Below are 14,644 nucleotides of genomic sequence, written 5' to 3'. Positions count from 1 at the left end.
TGAGCCAAACCAGCTAGAGCTGTTCTATTCTTGAGTGGAAAAATGTGGGGTGACTCAAAATAGGTCAGGAATTAGGAATTTGGGTTTGTCATGGATGTGTTCTCTGGTTGGCGAGGGTGGCTGGGATAGGCCTGACCACCATCTCCAGGACCCACATCAGCTCTAATGGGAGCAAACTTATCTAATGCAGGATATGGAAGTAGAGGGCAGATAATATGTTTCTGTTCCTTATATTTATCCTCCCTCACAGAGGCACGAGGTACCCTTTCTTCAGAGCAGCCGGAGGGGTCTCTTGTTTATCCTGAAGGCATTGATTGGTCTAGTTCTCTGATCTTTTTTAATTAAAAATTTTTTTTCAATTACAGTTTACTTTCAGTATTATTTTGTATTACTTTCAGGTGTACAGCATAGTGGTTAGACAATCATATACTTTACACAGTGTTCCCCCTGATATTTCCAGTACCCAGCTGGCACCATCAGTTATTACAATATTACTGGTTATATTTCCTATGCTGTATTTGTTCTCGGATCTTAATCTGTTCTGTAATATTCTTTCTCTTTCCCTTCTTCATGGGGAGGCTTAGTTTCTTCTGTCCCTTTCATATTTTTCTACCCCAAACCACCCAAATACTACCTTCTCAGGAAGTCTATCTCATAAGTTCTCCTTCACTCTGAGCAAACAGGCTAAGTGAGTAGGTGGAGGGATGGGACTTTCTTCTACTATCAGGGGCTCCTGGATGGGGAGGAAATACTCAGCCATATGTTCATCACAGTTCAGTGAGCAAGTCTTCTTGCTGGCCTGCTTGAATCTGTTTGAAAATAAAGTTAATTTGTTTGGGGCATCTCTCCTAGGTAGTTGAAACTAACAGTTTAGCCAGCAGTCACAAAGTAATTTCTGATACATGAAAAGATAGTTGTTTAATGAAAAAGTTGCATTGAATCCCATAGCGTCATTTTCCCCTTAGAACGAATTTGGATAGAACAGTTGGATCAAATTTGCATAACAGAACTAAAGGTAAAGGGAAGTCTAATGTTTCTTGATTAAATGTTGATCTGCTTGGGGATATAATTATTTTGGTTCTTGAGTTTATTGGGACAAAACAATACACACACAAAACACAAACACACACACAAACAAAAAAACCCACCCTAACAATAACTTCTCTCTGGAGAGAGAAAACTTCAATCCATAGAGACCACATTTGACCTCACTGTCTTTCACAAATAAACAAGATGCTACAGTGGTTTCTTAGTGAGCGTGGGTATAGTACCACAGACTGTGGTACTATATGTGAGATGTAATGAAGGAAAATTTGGAAGAGTGAGTGACCACCCTTACATTCTTTGTTCAGCCAGGCTACTCAGTAACCTTGAATAATAGCTCTTTTAGAAGAACAAATGTAAATAATGACTTGGAGGGGCCAGAAAAAGGATGTGAGGTATTGAGGTACATAGGCCCCATGCCATGCCCTCTCCCAGGTGGGCTATTGTTGACATTATTACCAGAAAAAATTATCTTTCTTTGCTTATGTAATTCAGATTTATCATTGACCAGAAACATGTAAATCACATTTGTGATGCCAGGTTGTAGTATTTCCTCCATTAGGGAGTATCCTCTTTTATCTTGGCCTCATCATAGGCAGGCAAGGCAGCAGTTCTATTAAAATAAAGGTGTTGAATATGGATGGTTATTTTAACTCTAGCTAAGAAGGCAAATTTATGGAGTTCTGTTGCTGTAAATGTAAGTAGATACGATGTGACAGCCAGAGCTGAACTGGAACCTGAAACTGAGCAAGTGAATGCTTTCTGTGAGAGCATGGAGAACAGATCTTGAGCAGTTAATAACAGATCTTAAGTCAGAGCTGGAGAAAAGGGCTCTCAAAGTCCATTAGACTCTGAATTGGAGTAATCAGACATGTATATTTTAATCTGTTAAATTTTTTTTTTTTTTTTTTTTTTAAAGCAAACAGTCAAACTCTACTACCAGAGAATGGGCTTTGGGTTTTAGAGTCACCTAATGATTAGGGTTCTCATGTTCTGACTCAGGGAGGGGCCAGTAGGTGAGCATTATACAGGCAGTTGTCAAATGACTAATAAAATCAGTGACATATTCAAATGCCCAAGAGTTCCCCTGTCGCAGCTGCTCTCTACCCAAACCTCAGGGAAGGGAATCGTCAGGGTAGGGAAGTGGGAAAGGAGTTTAGACCTCTAGGATTCTGGGCCACACACTACTCAACTCCTTTTGCCTGTTCTATCTTGCAAATTTATTTTGAGACCATCTATTTCAACTTCCTAAATTTTTAGAAGGCATCTGGGATATGAAGGTTTAAGGGGTTGGTTCATTTAGTAATTTAAACTAGGTTTTGCCCTTTATTGAACCTCTCCTTGACTTTTTCCAGATGCTCTTAGGCACTGACATCATATTTATGAAGGATTGACATCACTGCTAAGTCCCACTCCTATGTCCTGCCTCATAATTATTTTTTTCATCTAAAGGTGAAATAGGAAATAAAAAGGACTTAGGCTTGTATATGAGATTCAGCTCTGTTCCATGTTAGCTGTGTGACATGGGTCATTTATCCATTCTGGTCTCAATTTCATCAGCTGTTAAATGGAGCTAAAATACGTACCTCCCAGATTGAGAATTAAACAAGCATGAACTTGATAGGGCCAGATACTTGTCTGGTGCGCATTCATCAATCCTGGTCTTTGCTGCCAAACTTTAACCCCATCAAGAATTCTCTCTAGCAAGCCTCGTTTCCCTCCCAGCTTTGGTTTCTCACATTTAAAACTAGGGCTTTGGACTAGATTATACTTAAAGTCCCTGTAAGATTCAAGTCTTCATGCTTTAGCTGGCTGGCTCCTATTGCTCTGTCCTTAAGGTCTCCTTTTTTTCTAAGGCCAAAATTGGTAGATGTGTTCTCTAAAGCACAAGAGATTCTTCACATCCATGCCTTAACCTATAAAGTTACATGTGTTTTTTTTATAATAGTGTTTTATTGAAAAGTACAGAAAACTCACCCACCTGTGTTATGTTCGTCTGAACATAACAAGCAAGCCTCCTCACACCTCCTGTTGTCTTATAAAAGCTTCATTTCTTTGGAGTAATACCTTGCCTGTTCCAGCAAGTATCTCAGTTAACTTGGTTCCTTTTCCTCCAGACTCAAAATAAAAATTAAACTCCTCTTGGGTCAGGGGTAGAACTGAGAGAGTCAGGAGAGTGAAGAGCAGTGTGTGTGTGTGTGTGTGTGTGTGTGTGTGTGTGTGTGTGTGTATTTAAATACATTTGATTTCAGAGAGGAAGGGAGAGGGAGATAGAAACATCAATGATGAGGGAGAATCATTGATTGGCTGCCTCCTGCATGCCCCCCACTGGGGATCGAACCCACAACTTGGCGTGTTAAGGGGGAATCAAACCATGACCTCCTGGTTCATAGGTTGACACTCAGCCATTGGGCCACACTGGCCGGGCAGAGCACCATATTTTTCAAAGGGCCCTCAATGGCTTTGTGAGCTTGGTGATGGGTTTTGAACTCAGGGGAATGAAACACTTCATCATTCGAGCAAACTGTTCATCGACCATGGACCATTTGTGGTGGTGGTTTTGCTGGATGGATCATAATAGGGATTGCTTTTCTCAAACTGTGTGTGGTCTGGGTAAGCCTCCTTCACAATCTTCATAAGTCCTGCAATGCCTAGCTCTTTGCAGTTGCTATGGTACAAGGTTTCCTCCTCTAGCTTCCTGGCTCCATGGAGGTTCCAGGCCTGATAGTTGCGAACCCATCCCAGCATGCTGTCTGCTTGGGCTCTGCTTTGAGATCCTCAGTGTTGAACTTCACATTTACATCTTTCTCTAGTCAGCTCTCTGGCTTTGATTTCATCAACCAGTAGCTGCTTAGATTCTCCCACATTTTTTAGAGCCTAAAGTCTAAGGGCTGGAGTTCTCCACTTTAGTTATGCCTAACCTGAGTTCTTAGTCTTGGTATGCTTTCCTGCTGGTCCCTTTTTGTCTGGCCCAGCAGCCCCAGCCAGCCTCCTCCTGGGCTGAAGAGTGGAAGATTCTGGAATCTACTGAGAGATACAGATGGCAACTCTTTTTCTGCCCTTAGAAATCACTACTCAGACAACCCCAGCCCCTAAAGTAAGTTTTTTTTCTTTTGAAGCAAGCAAACTTATCCTCAAGATTTTATTGTCACATTATAAAACAAAATATAAAGCTTAGAACTAGATCACTTGGCCCTTTGTCTTCTTATCTCCTCCCAGAAAGATGCAATGCTTGCATCTCTTAATAGCCAGTGTTCTCTTAGATCTGCAGTTGGGCTCAATGCATTCAAACCTCAGTACAATCTCCTCTGTAGAATTAGCCTTTTTGTGGAAAATCGGCTTAGTCTGCCCACCATAACCACTCTGCTTCCTGTCATAACTGTTTTCCCTGTGCAGACAGAGAATCCTTGCCCTTCTCCTACTGTGTTACTCTATGGGTTGATGCTTGCCACACTCATTACAGAAAGTCCACCAGGTTTTTTGGAACATTTACTGTGGTTGCAAGAGCATTATTGGCATGGAAAGTCAAGTAAATTTTGAAAGAAGTCTTCATCTGCACCACTTTATGCTGATTTTGAATTCTTGACATAGTGAAATCCATTTTATTTCCATCTCTTAGTTCTGCTTCCTGTGTTGATCTCTTGAGAGGGCAGTAAAAATAGCTACAAGCCTGAGAGAGACACACACACACACTTTCCCCCCTACCCTTCCTACCAAAGCATAGAAAGGACTCTGGCTCCTCCGCTTGGGTCACATACTCATCTCTGGACTAATCATTGTGTCCCTTAGGGGGATGGCATACTCTGGCTATCATGAGTAACAGGACCTTCTTGTGGAGTGCCTTGTGACTGATGGCCTCACTGGAATACCTAGAGCAGGGAATGCTAGTTTGAAAAACAATTGATGTTATCACTCTGTGGACTGCATACATCATCCCAACAAGCGGGTAGCTCCCTTGGCCCCAGGCTGTTGTCCTGGGATCTAGGTCTAAAAAGAAGGAAAACAGCCCTGGACTTCTGGCAGTTAGTAGTGAAAAGTCGGACCCCACCCCCAATTTGTACTGTTTCCCTTGGTTGGAGGAAAAACCAATATATTCAAATTGAATAATTGGTAACTGGCCAAGGGCCTTTTGGAAAACTTCTCCAGAAATTATAGGATGTACTCTTACAACTCTGGCTGGAGTCGCCAGGATCCTGGGGCACCTCCCTGTCCTGGCTCACCAGCAGACCACCAGCCTTTGCTGTTCTTTCCTTGGGTGCACTCTGGAGATAGGAGGCCAGGGCCAGGCAGAGGAAGGGGCATTGAGGGAGGCCTGAAAAGCCAACTGAAGGTTGGATTCTTACCTACTACTATTAGCCTTTCCACTATCCCAAGTATTCCTAGAGAATTGCTCAGTGACTAGGGACTGTTACTTTTTGTTTTCAAGAACCTGTAAAGGGGGCAAATATTTATGACAGAGCAAGGGGAAGAAATAGGTCAAATATTAAAATGTGATCCTTCCAGCTGGTCATGCATTAGCGAAGAGACCCAAGGTATCTAAATTACCCACCTGAGAAGCTGCTAGCCCATTTATCCCCATAATGGGAATGAGAAAAGAGTGTCCCCTGCCTCGCAGACAGAAGCTTTTAGACTACTCTCACCCTGGAGGCTAAGGCCCATGTAGGGCACAAATACACAACCTTACACATTGGGGACTCTGTTACTAGACCATGAGGTTCTCCAGAATAGATGCTGTTTCTTTTGTTGTTCATCATGTAGCCAATGAAATTCAGTGTACCTGGGACATAATAGGATCCAATAAAATTTTGTTGAGTGAATGAAACCTTGTGTCATACTTGAAAAGCATAAAAAAAAACAACAACCCATAACTTTCTGGTGCAGCTGGATTTAACTCTCAAGTGTGTTGTCTGGTGGGGCTGCATCTGGCTTTTGGAAACATTTTGATAAACATCCTGCTACCACTGTTTACAGGCAAAGTATCTTACAGATTAGAATTAGTGGAACATAAACATGTTCATATTTTCCCACATAATGCTCCAGATAATATTTTCCCAGATTAGCACTTTTGCTAACAAACCAGGTGATTAGGGATATTGGTGTTTTCCATGATCTATTTTTTTGTTTATTATCTTTGGCCACCAGATGGCAGCCTTTCAACAATAAATTCTTAATCTTTTTTATAATCCAAGACTTTCTTTGGAAATAAGTTTTATATAACTCTTTTATGTTTCAGAATCAGTGTTTCAAAATAAAATATACAAGTGTGTTTTTTTAAGAGACTGGTGAGAGTTTAACTGATCTCCAAATTAAGATAGAAATTTGAGAGAAAACCAGGGTACAGGTTAAGAATACGATTGATAAGGGGAGGTTGTTTGGCTTGCAGATTAAATAGACTAAAATTGGTGAGAGCCAGGGTTGAGGCTGATACTGGCATTTATAAGATGAGGGTCTTAAGGCATGTCAAATGCATGCTAGACATTGAAAATATGCTAGCTCATTTCCTCGTTTCTTAATTTGACCCCAAGGTTAGTAACTTTTGTTCCCATCACAAGTATACCTAGGAGTAGCACTGGGAGCAGACACTTCTCCCGGCCATATCCTTGAAAAGTGGCATCATTTTTATGTTGACATATTTGTTGTTAAATCTCTGATGGTTTGATATTAGAGGAAACACTGTCAAAGCAAGATTAATGATACACAGAGAAGGTAAAGGGCTTGTGTTCATTTTTCATGGGCCAACTCCCCTCAAAACCTCTGTCTGATATAAGAACCTAGCCTCACTTCTGTTGTCCAGCTTGTCTAAGACTTATGTCTTCTAAGCAGACAGAATAAGTGCCGCAGCCTGAAATAGTACCAGAATATTAGAGCTGGAAAGACCTTTATAAACCATGGCTTCTGAGAAATTGGTGAAAGCTATGGTCCCTCTCCCCATACATTTTCATAAAAATCAGTTGTCTATGGATTTCCTAAGGCAGAGGTTCTCAACTGGAGTGTGTATTTGTGTGTGTACATTCTTCAGGCCTCAATTATTTTGAACCACGTGGTAAGGCTTTTTTTTCAAAACTAGACCAGAAAGATACTCTACTACCAATGGAAGGGCATCTAATGCCCCTGGTGCTTTGGGAGCAGACAAATGTTTAATCTTGTGCTTCAAGAATCTGTTAAAGCTAATCTAGTAGCTTCTGATGTTCCATTGAGTAGTTTGAGACACAGTAATGGCTGTTACAACACCAGTGACAAACTTATGTCCTTTTAATTTTAATTCTTAAAAAAATATATTTTTTATTGACTTCAGAGAGGAAGGGAGAGGGAGAGGGGGAGAGAGAGAGAAAGATCAATGATGAGAGAGAGTCATTGATTGGCTGCCTCCTGTATGCCCCACACTGGGGATTGAGCCCACAACCTGGGCATGTGCTCTGACCGGAAATTGAACCATGACCTTCTGGTTCAGAGATCGAAGCTCAACCACTGAGCCATGCTGGGCAAACATATCTTTAGTAAACACCAAGAATGCTTATGTTCCCAAATTCATGCTGAGAGAAAATATACTAAAATGTTAATGGGTGGCCTTCTCTGGATGGTGAAAACATGGGTAATTTAAATTTTGTTATATTCTTATGTTATATTCACTGTACCTAATTAGCTACAATGAATAAATATTTGGGAATGTGAAGAAAACCATGTTTTACTTTTAAAAAAGGTAGTAGGTCACAAGGAAATGCAATCAACACTATTTTAATCAATAGCTGATATAAAACCAAAAGTGGCTAATAATTTCAATAAGTCCACTCAGTTCTCCAGTCCTCTAGAGACAGAAAGACATCTTGCAGAGCCAAATTTCAAGTGTTTACAGGTTAAATTGGCCCTGAGGATGACACAAATGAAAGTAATTCATGTTGTGGATCTGATTGCCCAATCACAGGATCTAGAAAAGTGAATTTTTTCTGTTTGCCCCCAACCTCAATCTCTGTCTCTTTCACAAAGACATTAACTACATTCTTCAATATTGTTGTTCATAGCTACTTCCTATTTATATTTGCAAATGTCTTTCAGCAGCCACTGAGGTCCCATAATTTCTCTCTTGTGTTATGTTACTGCAGCATCTATATATATAAAAGCCTAAGCGACTGTTCGACCGTTCGACTGGCAGCTGTTGATGTGCACTGACCACCAGGGGGCAGATGCTCAATGCACAGGCATGGAAACATGGAACAGACTGATGAATCTCAGAGATTAACCAAAGATCTTATATGCATACTAGAAGCCTGGTGCACGGATTCGTGCACTGGTGGGGTCCCTTGGCCTGGCCTGCAGGGATCGGGCCGAAACAAGCAGTCCGACATCCCTCTGAGGGGTCCTGGATTGCGAGAGTGCGCAGGCCAGGCGGAGGAACCCCACTGGTGCATGAATCTGTGCACCGGACCTCTAGTGTTATAATAAGTTTCATTATTGAACCATTCTTGAGTTCTGGGAATGAGCTTTCTGGCTTCCTGAGGGCTGCTCTTTAAAATTTTGACTTGGACTCCAGGAAACATTTTTTTTTAAAAATATATTTTATTGATATTTCACAGAGAGGAAGGGAGAGGGACAGAGAGCTAGAAACATCGATGAGAGAGAAACATCGATCAGCTGCCTCCTGCACACCCCCCACTGGGGATGTGCCCGCAACCAATGTACATGCCCTTGACCGGAATCGAACCCGGGACCCTTCAGTCCGCAGGCTGACGCTCTATCCACTGAGCCAAACCGGTTTCGCCCAGGAAACATTTTTGATGGGTTGGGGGAATAAGGTTTATAGATTAGTTCATGTGTGAGTGCTTTGTGGCCTGGAAACCAGATTTCTGACATAAAATATCAGGAGAGGAGGAGGAGAAAATAGGACCTGGAATCAGGAGAATGGGTAGGATTGTGGCTTGCTGGGTCAGTTCTTAGGATATCCTTTGTGGTAGAGAGATCAAGTAATGGGAGAGGTAGAAAGGCAACAAAAAGAAGTCAGAGAGGTTAAACCAATCTACATAATGAAGAGGGAGAGAGGCAAAAGATGAAAAAAGATACGTGAAGTGAACATTTTTGGGGAAAACTTTGAGGTATTTGGGAAGTGGGAGCTTTTGGAGTGGTGAGGAGGACTGGGGAAGGGAGGAGAGGAACTTGGAGAAGGGTTGTCCTCCTTAGCTGTGACTTGAATCCTGACTTCAATGTTTTTTTGAGAGGTGCAAGCAAAGATTATATACTTCATTTTTGGGGGAAATTTTGATATCTGTTGTTCTTATTCCATTTCTCCTATCTTCCATTTTGTGTTGTCTCCTTCTTGATTACATTTGCTAGATGTTTGCTTATAAAGAGATATTTTTTAGAAAAGCAGTTCTTAGCAGTTGTTATCTTCATAATTGTCTTTTAAAAAATACATATATTTTTATTGATTTCAGAGAGGAAGTGAGAGGGAGAGAGAGAGAAAAATATCAATGATGAGAATCATTGATCGGCTGCCTCCTGCACACCCCCTACTGGTGATCGAGCCCTGCAACCCAGGCATATGCCCTTGATTGGAATTGAACCTGCAACCCTTCAGTCTGTAGGCCGATGCTCTATCTATCCACTGAGCCAAGCCAGCTAGGGCCATAATTGTCTTTTAAAAATATATATATTTTTATTGATTTCAGAGAGGAAGGGAGAGGGAGAGAGAGATAGAAACATCAATAACGAGAGAGAATCATCGATCGGCTGCCTCCTGCATGCCCCACACTGGGGATCAAGCCTACAGCCCAGGCATGTGCCTTGAGTGGGAATCAAACTGTGACCTCCTGGTTCATAGGTTGACACTCAACCACTGAGCAACACTGGCTGAGCTTCATAATTGTGTTTATAATTTTGTTTTTGCATTTGTCTATTTTCTCTTGTTTTATTATTTTTAAAAAGTTTTTTGAGTCAAATATTGAGTTACTATATTTTACTGTTAAAATATCTTTTTATTAATAATTCAACCCTATCTAATAAAAGTAATATGCAAATTAACCATCACTCTGCTACACCCACAAGCCATGCCCACCACCCAATCAGGAGTGAGTATGCAAATTAACCCAACCAAGATGGCTGCGGCCATGGAGTGAACAGGAGGCTTGGGTTGCCCCCTGTGATGGAGAAAGCCAAGCTTCCGCAGCCCTGGCCTGCCTTGGCCTCCACTCAAGGCTACAAAGTTTCAATTATAGAAGATAATTAAATCCCGACAAAAATGGCTGCAGCCACCGAGCAAGCAGGAGTCTTGGCTCTGCTCAAGGCTACAAAGTTTCAATTATAGAAGATAAATAAATACCAGATACCAGGGCCTCTGCTTGGGTTGCCGGGGGACGTGACCGGCCTGCAAACCACCACAGGCCCCTGGCCCAGGCCGCCCCACGCCCCAAGGGAACCCCCACCCTGATCCGGGACACCCTGCAGGGCAAACCAGCTGGCCCCCACCCGTGCACCAGGCCTCTATCCTATCTAATAAAAGAGCAATATGCAAATTGACCATCACTCCAACACACAGGATGGCTGCCCCCATGTGGACACAAGATGGCCACCACAAGATGGCCAGCAGGGGAGGGCAGTTGGGAGGGACCAGGCCTGCAAGGGAGGGCAGTTGTGGACGATCAGGCCAGCAGGGTAGGGCAGTTGGGGGTGACCAGGCCTGCAGGGGAGGGCAGTTAGGGGCAAACAGGCTGGCAGGGGAGCATTTAGGCATCAGGCTGGCAGGAGAGTGGTTGGGGTGATCAGGCTGGCAGGCAGAAGCAGTTAGGGGCAATCAGGAAGGCAGGCAGGTGAGCAGTTGGGAGCCAGCAGTTCTGGATTGTGAGAGGGATCCCAGATTGGAGAGGGTGCAGCCTGGGCTGAGGGACATACCCCTCCGTGCATGAATTTCGTGCACTGGGCCTCTAGTTTTTAAAATAATGAAAGTATTTAAGACGAATTGAATTTCTTGGCTAGACCTGAGACTGCCTAGGCTGTTGATAACAAGGAAATACTTATTCTAATTTCTAGACCAGAACCATCAGTTTTCCTTATGTCCATCAGGGAAGGCTTATGTTCAGGATACTAAAGTGGAAGTGGTGTGCTTATCCCTAGGTTAAGGCAGTGGTCAGCAAACTGGCTCGAGAGCCACATGCGGCTCTTTGGCCCCTTGAGTGTGGCTCTTCCACAAAATACCACGTGTGGTGGGCGCGTACGTATGGTGCAATTGAAACTTCATGGCCCATGTGCAGAAGTCGGTTTTCGGCTCTCAAAAGAAATTTCAGTCGTTGTACTGTTGATATTTGGCTCTGTTGACTAATGAGTTTGCCGACCACTGGGTTAAGGCTTTGTTCCTTGTACATTTCACAAGTTTTTTCTTCCTTTTTAAAAAATAAATGAATACTTGTATTAGGGTGCTCTCATCTTTCTTCTTACCTGCACTACAGCAATGACACAATGTGACCTAGGCAAGGATCTACTATTAGTCTTTTATACTTTAGTGTGATTTTATTTTATTTTTTTGGTCAATTCTCACCCAAAAATATTTTTTCCATTTTTTTTTTTAGAGAGAGTGGAAGGGAGGGGGAGAGACAGAGAGAGACACATTGATTGGTTGCCTCCCATAAGCGCCCCGGGCCAGGGAATTGAGCCTGCAACTGAGGTACATGCCCTTGTCCAGAATTGAATCCAGGACCCTTCACCAGGACCATTCAGTCTGCAGGTTGATGCTCAGCTTAGCCAAACCAGCCAGGGCACTATAGTATGATTTTAAACCTCAATATCTCTTCCAGATATCTGCATTTCAGTTCTATTTGTACAGCAAATATTTTGACCCCAGTGAAAGGATTTTTCTTTCAATGAAGTACAACTTATCAACCCTTCCCCCCAATTAGATCATGCTTTCATATTGTAAAGTCATCATCAAACTCAAGGTCACCTAGATTTTCTCCCATGTTATCTTCTAGGAATTTATGGTTTTGCATTTTACAATTAGGTCTATGATCCATTTTTATTTAATTTTGTGAAAGGTGTAAGATTTGCGTCTACATTTTTTTTTTTTGCATGCAAATGTTCATTTAAAGGATTTTAAAGCATTACCAGATGGGGGAAATTTTAAATATGAAGTAAGCATCTCTTTTTTCCCCTCCCAGTGCTCCAGTTCCCTACTAATGAGAATCTATGATTAAAGAGAAAAATTTCAAAGGAAAATAATACAATTGCCAGCAGAAAGCCATGGAAATTAGGGAGAATAGAGTGTGAGACCTCCACTCCTTCAGCTGTTTTTTCTTTTTGTTTGTTTTCTCCTCTCATAGCTGGAGGGAGGTGGGGTTATGGGAGCCGTTGCCTTCCCTGGGCTGGATGTGCTAACTATTTCTAACTCTAGAGTAACCATCAGCAGAAGCCCCTCACTTCCTGCCTGTGCCCATCTGCCAGTTCCCAGGCTCCATGGAATGGGGGCAGTGTTCAGAAAACTGCATTGGCTTCCGTATCAAATCCCAGACTCACTTTAAGATTAGGAGAAAATGAGCAAAGGCAGCTACCATCTAGGCTAAATGTGAAAAGTCAGTTGTTTGTAGAAGGCATGATTGAAATGTCACAATTTGGAAAGAATTTGTCACAGTGTGTGATCTGCCCAGAGGCACTCTCCAAAATACCACAAAATCCTCCAGGAATCTTTTCATCTTTTTAATACTCCAGTTTGCATTTGCAGGAGCCAGCTGACCTGCTGAGCACAGTGTTCTGTAAAGGCAGAGTTTGTGTTTCAGTTCCTGGTGGTGGAAGGAACACCAGAGTGGTGTCTACTTTTTGAAAAAGAGATGGGAACTCATTTGTGAAAGGCAGATGGGCACAGGGAACACTAGGCTGCCCACGTGTGTGAGCAGTGAGGTCAGGGAGGTCTTTGGAGACAAGTAGTTCCCGTGCTAGGTTTAACCATGAGAAAAAGAAACTGGTCTCTTTAAGATGAGATCCTCCTCCCACCCTCCCCCCACCCTCCCCACTGCTGGGGCCTAGGATATATTGTCTGCTGGGTATAGAGGCACCAACATCAATGGTATCAAGGTTCCCTCTGTGCCAGGCATCAACCCTGGCAGCAATGCCATAAGGCAGGTGGCTTTAGTTTCACTTTGCCTGAGGAACTTACAACTTAGAGTGGTTATGTCACAGACCAGGTTGGGGTTGGTGGTGGTGGACAGGGCAGTCAGGAGATAGAAATCTTCCCTCACGCCCAGGTGTCTCCTTCCGTACCCACATATAACATCTCCCTTAAACTGGTTACTGAGCCTCGAATTTGAGTCAAAATATGTTAGGCAAGTTGAGAATGACCAAACCTGGCTGAGTTGAGGGGATTAACTCTGAAGGCTGGGGCATGTTATTTGGACCACCTGCTTCCACTCTTCAGGAAAGCACCAGTGCTTCCCCAGTACATTCTCTTTTAACTGTGTTAACAGAGAAAGGAGAAATTATAGCTAAAAAATGACTTCAGTAAAACCTCCGCTGCCACTGAGGGCTGTGGGATGGAAAGGGCAGAGAGCAGACTGAGCAGGTTTGGACTGTTTGGGTCCTCCCTGCTCTGGCTGCTTTTCTGAGCCTCAGTTTCCTTTGCTGTTAAGTCAGGGGTTAAAACTGTAAGAAGTAAATGAAATAAGTATCTAAAGTGCCCAGCACAGTGGATTTTAATTCTCGTGGAGGTGGGATGGAGGGCCTGCCTGGGAGAAGGTACCAGAGAGAGGGGGCAAGGGGCTGCAGCTGTGAAGCTCTTACCTGCCTTCTTCCTGGCCCCTCCTCCTGGGGGAAATGGGCTGAGGGCCCAGCAGGATCTCTCCATCGAGTTGGGGGGAGTGAGAAGCTTTAGGAGACACCATGAGAACCCACCACGAGAGTGCCCTGGGCTCTGAGGGTCCCTTGGCTATTTGGTGGCTATGGAGGCTGCCATGTGGGCTTGAGCCAGAGGAGGTGGGAAACAGGGGAGATGCTGACTCAGAGGGAGACCTGGATCCCAGAAGGCTGGGCAAGAGGAGGGTAAGCCCCCACCCCTGCCCCATCCACCCCCAGGTGCCTACAAGAAGCACCCTCCCTCCACAGTAGCAGCTTGCTGGGGCTGTGTGCGGGAAGAGGGGAGAAACAAGCTCAAGTGTGGGGTCTTGGTGTGGGGACCTTCCTGAGGTTTGGGGTTGTGGGAAGCTCAGGTAGGCTCTGGCCCCAACAGGTGCTGCTCATCATGGACCCGGACCTGGCATGATCTGGATAGCAGAGACCACAACTGCTGGCTGCTGCTCTACCCGGGCAAGGGCATCTCACCTGGTGACTTCCTGGGCCAGTGCTTGAACGCCCAGAGGCTGGGCTGTGAGCAAGGGGATCTAAATTTCCTCAGGGATCCAGGGCCCTCAGTCTAAAAGGGGTTTTTCAGTCACTTCCTGATGAAATACTTGGACGTGTTCTATCCTCAATGACCAATCTTGATTTTTCTTAGTCTCTCATGTTAACCAAAGTGACCCACAGTCTAGATGACAGCCACACTAGAGCTTTGGAGCCACTGGGTTCAATCCTAGATCACTCAGTAACTGTTCGGTACTTGATAATTTGTTCAACTTCTCTGATCTTAGGATTTCTC

General features: G+C 43.6%; 1 protein-coding gene and 1 pseudogene across 2 annotated transcripts in view; one reads left to right on the top strand and one right to left on the bottom strand.

Annotated features, from left to right (window-relative positions):
- APTX (aprataxin) overlaps positions 1 to 14,317 on the top strand; it is a 48,934-nt gene extending 34,617 nt beyond the window's left edge. The window contains exon 8 of the mRNA XM_080670679.1: positions 14,240 to 14,317. The gene's annotated coding sequence lies outside the window, so the exon portion shown is untranslated. The remainder of the gene's footprint in view (positions 1 to 14,239) is intronic.
- LOC308248338 (thymocyte nuclear protein 1-like) lies at positions 3,138 to 3,911 on the bottom strand (annotated as a pseudogene). Its single transcript has 2 exons — positions 3,480 to 3,911; positions 3,138 to 3,231 (listed from the first exon to the last, which is right to left on the bottom strand). The product of its transcript is annotated as a thymocyte nuclear protein 1-like (transcript).
- Positions 14,318 to 14,644: the final 327 nt, after the last annotated feature.

This window comes from Plecotus auritus, assembly GCF_963455305.1.
Source record: "Plecotus auritus genome assembly, chromosome: 5".
Lineage (NCBI taxonomy): Eukaryota > Metazoa > Chordata > Mammalia > Chiroptera > Vespertilionidae > Plecotus > Plecotus auritus.
The sequence above is the reverse complement of the archived record's forward strand: the minus strand, read 5'-3'. Positions and strand labels throughout refer to the sequence as shown.